Genomic DNA, 6,000 nt, shown 5'->3' with positions numbered 1-6,000 from the left:
AGCATCATTGTAGGTGTTAATAGTGGTTGTCAGGGCACTTACATTGTGCACAAAATACACCCAGAGAAATTATATACACAGGCTATGTTCTGAATCAAACTCAGAAGTAGATAGTTCTGGAGATATGGATATTTAAGGAGACTTAAAAAGTGCTTTGGATGACAGAATTAAATACTGGATCATGGTTTATGCTTTTATTCTTCCTGAGAATAAACAATGATAAGTGGAGAAATCTCAGACCAAAGCAAACTCATCTTTAAATGATGAAGTAAAAAGGACAATGATGATCAAAAGCCTTGGTGACCAGTAAACAAGTTACAGTTTGTCCCCCTGAAAGAGGTTGTGATGGGCTTTATGTGCCATTAGGGGGAAGATTAAGTGCCAGGGGTTTGAACTTAATTAATTATACACTCAGATCCTTTCCGTATATCACAAGCCAGGCTTTTGACTTTGAATATCTATATCGTGACTCTTTGGATTGCTTATTGGTTATTTCTCTTGACAACCCAAACCTGAACATTAAATCCCATTGGCAACAACTATCTGTCAAGAGCAAAAAAATAAATAAACGAAAAATAAAAAGATAAGATTTGTGTATTTAGTTTTCATTAGAGAACAGCTTGTAGTTGAAAAAATATGTACCTGTCAAGTTTTCAACATCTCGCTGGGGATGCAATGCTGTTGTGATTTCAGAACCTGGCTGACAAATTCACATTTCAGTAGTAAAGACAAATCAAGGGTTTTTCTCCCCCCTCAACCCCTTTTTTAATTCTTTTTTCTTGCCACTTTGACAGTCATACATAACAATTTGAGACCTAAGTGCCACTTTGATGCACTATTCCATTATTAAGTGGCACAGTCACTATAGAATAGATGACGGGCCTGTACTCAAGGCATTGTGAATTAAACAGCTTTCTGCAATGGGGAAACTGAATGGTCCAAGGAATTCTGAAATATTTAAAAAAATAATTTGAAACTGTGTTTCAGAAACATCAAAGTATGTAATTTAAAATAATCTCAGGTAGTAGATGGTAAACTGGAAAACAAAATATTTTTTAGCAGAATTGTTGAAGTTTAGAGGATACATTAAATACATCAGCAAACATCCCAAAACCCATAATTACTCATTTGAAATATAAGTGTTTGATGGGTCTCAGGGGGGTAAAAAAAAAAGGCAGTGTGAACCTATGCAGACTTTTAGGTAGGAAGAAATGAACGTTTATTATGTGACAGTAATTTTATACCATTTTAATGGAGGAGTGTTCTTAAGTGTATTTCTTTAAAACTAAAAGGTGGAGTTTCCACTAAAGTAATATTGACTTAAAGTACTTAAATTAATTCTTTTGTCAATATCTCTTCAGTAAATCAATACACCTAGAATTAAACAACAGTTTTTGTCAGAAGGCAGGCTAATCTGGGTAATTTTTAGTTACAATTCATTAATCAATTGGTCACTATTAGGGAAAGAAAAAACAGCAAGAATTTCATAATAATGCCAAATAATTAAAGTTTAATATTTCCTCAGAGGGTCTTCCTTTTTAACCCAGGGATAAAAAAAAAAAAAAATCAAAAGCTACACTGTTACAACTCCCTATTATATTTTAGCTAATAAAATTAAGTGATCATGTTTTCTAGAAACATAGAAAAAATAAAATTTTAATGATTATTGCTCCCCAAAATATAATGGGTCACAAAATATATTTTTGCGTAAGGTTATTAAAGGCAAGATAAGTTATTTTGCCAACACTGATCCTGTGATATGTCCCAGGGGAAAAGGACAACATGAATGGAAAATTCTGCTAAGTCATGTAGTTCTGAAATATTTGCTATAATACTTACCTCTTTATAGTTATGACAACTCAATCAAACTGGTGAATATCTAAGGATGTGAATTATAATTTCAGTGCTTAGTACTCCAAATCTGTGTTTTTCCTTTCTTACTCTTCTGCTTTAGAGAGACAAAATCAAATTATTCCTTTATCCTCTTTAACTAGTAATCCACAAAGCAAGAAAAAAAATACATCAAGGATAAAGTGGTGTTTCATACCTCTTATAGGGTGATGGTAGAGAGGTATGGTCCTGCAAAACAACAGTCAAAAGTAAATATATTGTTTCTCATGTACTTGAGATTTAGTTGTTTAAGAAAGACAGAAAATAATCAATTTCATCAGTTTCCCACTTTACACTTCTGAAGTGCTAAAGGAGTTAAAAAAAAGAGAGAGGAAAAGTAATTATGGAAATAAAATAAGAATTTTCTTAGTTACAAGTCCTGGCCCTTTGCTGATTGCAGTAAATTATAAATTATGCAGTCAATGTAGGCCAACAAAAGAAGACATCTTCAAATCTCAGTCAAAGGTAATTACTTAAGTCGGCTGAATGTTCCCTTTTCATAGAGTGTGATCTCTCTCTGACAGCTCACACTGACAGATGACCTTCTCGGCAACGTTCTTATCCTTCGGATCATGAGCAGTGTGCCTCTCTCCTGGAATATCTCTATATATTTGTGACACTAAGCTTTCAAATACAGCTATTGACAAATCAGAACATCAGTCTAAGTGCTGGTCTTCCTATCACTCACAATAAAGTAGCTATCACTTGTGGTGGTGTCGAGCAAGCACATCTCTGAAAAATGAGTTCTCACCGAGTGCTAATTTGACACAGCTCGCTTGCCTTCCCATAATTGCTCTGTCATTGTCAGTTGGCAGTTCGGGCTCATTCCTGGAAGCTGTGCCGTACAATTGGATACAATTACTCCCATTTACCACCACTATTATGCCACTGATGTTGCCCAGTCCGCATATTGACATGCCTCATTAAACCTGGATGCGGGCCATTAATGAACATTGTTAGCATTTCTCTTAAACTTTTTTGCCTCTAATAAACAGTCAGTGTTCCATGAAGGAGCACTGCCATCCTTGTGATATGATATTTATTATCTTATGGGGGAAGGGAACTCTGCAAATGGAAACTATCCAGATGCTGAGAGAGAGATATACAGTTAGATCCGTGGAGAATAGCGCTGATCAGTGGGACCTTTCTCTGCCAGGAGCATCCTAACCATTAACCAAGTGACCTCTTCTATCCAAAGGAAGACAGGCAGGATAAACATGAACACCCTAGAAGTACCTACCTCACAGCAAGCTTCTCAAGGTTGCATCATTGACAACACTTCTCCCTAGCCCTCTCCTACCCCCAGGTGGTGCTATGTGCCATGATAAAGATAATTTTGCCCTGGGTCTTCAATCCATTATGTCCAGCTAACTTCAACGTGCATTTTTATTCAGAGATAATTATGTGTTGATCAGAGAAGTCAGCAGCTGTCACCCATATAGCAGGTGCACCTGCGGTGTGACATAGGTGGTAACGATGGCATGCTCTTGAGCTGTCATGACACGGACAGGGACTTTATTATGTATATGTCATCATTTCTCTTAAGAAAATTATACTTTCCCCCACAATGACAATAATGAACCTTTACAACACTCCCATAAAACTCATTTGCAGTTTTATTCTTGACCTTCATTAAAAACATACTAAATATATAGGAACACCTATAAATACACAGTATGCTTTGTCTTATAAATAAGTTTGTATCTGAAGCCAAGTTTGAGATATCAAATTGGAAATACAGAGCTTTACCTAAAAAACTTAAGATCTCTTAAATGAAAAGTAATTGAGCCGCTTCAACATTGTTAACTTTTCCACAGTTATGAGAAGAAAATAAATATTTATGCAGGTGGAGGTATTTGTTGAACAATTACATGAGTGCTACTAAAATGGACTTTACCGGATTAACTCGTGCTAAGTTGTCATATATATTCTATAATTAAATTTACATAATAGAACTAAAGAGAAAATCTTTTTATGTTTCTACATGTCTGCATGTCGACAATGTTGACTGCTAAACCCTTATACATATATATTTTAAATAAAATTTCCTATCAAGCCAGTTAGTGTGTAATAATTGAGCTGACATCTATTTGACTCTGAGGGATATAGAAAACAGGCAATTTCTTTGTAGTTGAAAATCTTGCTCATAACATATAGAATTAATGTATATATTTTTAACAGATGATGCGAAATTAACTTGAGCTAACTTTTGGATAACGTGATCCATTACATTGAAGATCTATAAAGTAATGGTTAAGGGATAATTTAAAAAATGTTTTCCTTCTAATTCCATAATCCATCACTCTTACAGACCTTTGAAGTTTGGAGGAGAGCAATGCATAGAGCCTCCATGATCCTGGATAATTGGTGGTTTTTAACCCTTAACACCTGGCCCCAAATCACCTTTGTACTGCTTTCTTTTAATAAAAACAGGGGTTTCCCTCTGTTTTTAGCTAAAAAATGTAATCTGTAGCAATTTCCAGGATATGCTGAGCCCTAACCCTCTTCCCAATCTTCCACCCCAATCTGTTTGGCTAAAATAGATGCTTTTTATTTAACAAGTTAATAATTCCCAGACGTCATCACAAACCTTCTTTGTGTTATTTCACTTAATCCTCAGTTAACTTGATAAATTAGAGACTACTGTTACCCTCATATGAGAGAATATACCGAGGAATGGAGATGTTAAGTAACTCTCCCAAGGTCACAGAGCTCTCCACAGAAGCAGGATTTAAACCCAGGGGAGGTGGCTCTAACTACTGTTATCTCTAACTGATATTCAACATTGCCTCTCAAATGACTGAGGTTTCTGTGTTTAAAATGGCAAGCCAGTTTGATTCATTTCCTTCCACAGGATTAATTTTGGGATCGACTCTTTTGGCATTGTGAAAGCATTAGGAACTCATAGACTTAGATTATGTTCTATAACTTAAAATTGGGGGTTATTCTGTATTTTGGTTGGCACATACAAATGCAAGGTAAAATAATTGAACTTATTTCTAATTTGGATGGTTTCCATTTCGGAAATGGAAGTATATAGTTTTTCCTCTGAAAACATAGGTCTAATTTCTTCTGATGTAGTTATTTTTGATGTTATTTGCAAAAAGGTGGTAGTATATGTTCATATATAGTCCACGTTTTTCTTATTTCAATGTCTCATTTAATCTCAGAGTCAGTTGACCTTTTGTTATTGCTGAGCCTTTCAAAATGGTTCAAGAGCAGTGACTTTTCCTGTGATGTGGACACCTCTCTGTTACATGGAATAGGGCTACCATCTCCAGCTCATCTTATAATTTGCTACTTTGCAAGTGGGAATAGTTGCTTATAAAGCTTGTAAACCCCACTTCCCCCCACATTTGATTTTTTTTTGTGGGGGCTAACCAAAACCAATATATAATCTTATATTTGAATGAAAAAGGAAATGTTTAAGAATTTCTTTGTCTAGGTTTTGTTTTTTTTGGCAAGAGGAGGCTTTGTGACTTTAAGTGTCTTCACCATGGATCTGTCATCATAACCCCTGAAGTGTTACTGTAGGAAATTAACTGGGCTTGTAAATGATTTTAATTAATAGTAAGCTTCAAATTGTCCTGCTTTTCCCTGCTTCCTGATGTTCAAGAAGTGTGGGAATAGAAGGAAGAATATGAGATTCATATTCAGCCAGTCATGTAAACACAGGTTAGTGTTTTAATTTTATAAAAGTGAAGGGTCACATTGCCTGCCTGTGTTCTTTTCCCTCTATGCATCCCTTAAAACTAAGGAACTGAGAGATGAGCTCTAATTGGCTACCGGAGTAGTTGATGTGCGGGATAAATGGAGCTGGAACAGAAGAGACTGTAAAACCGCCACATCGAGAAAAACGTATCTGAGTCAATGGTAGAAATGACTTAAGAGTTTGGCTTTGCTTGCTTTAAGCTGTAGTGCTGAGACCTAAATAGTTACAAAGGAGGTGTGTTTTATAATCATGCTGTTATTTGGGAGTAAGAATTTTCTCTTTCCTTCAGTGAGATATTTTAATGATTTACATTCATTCACTCAAAAAATGTTTTACCTGCGGGCACGTAAGTTCCAGGCATTGTTCTGGAATTGCGGATACATCAATGAACAGAAGAG

Source organism: Mustela putorius, unplaced genomic scaffold (genome assembly GCF_011764305.1).
Source record: "Mustela putorius furo isolate JIRA1106 unplaced genomic scaffold, ASM1176430v1.1 tig00003845_pilon_pilon_pilon, whole genome shotgun sequence".
In the NCBI taxonomy this organism is placed as follows: Eukaryota; Metazoa; Chordata; class Mammalia; order Carnivora; family Mustelidae; genus Mustela; species Mustela putorius.
The sequence above is the reverse complement of the archived record's forward strand: the minus strand, read 5'-3'. Positions refer to the sequence as shown.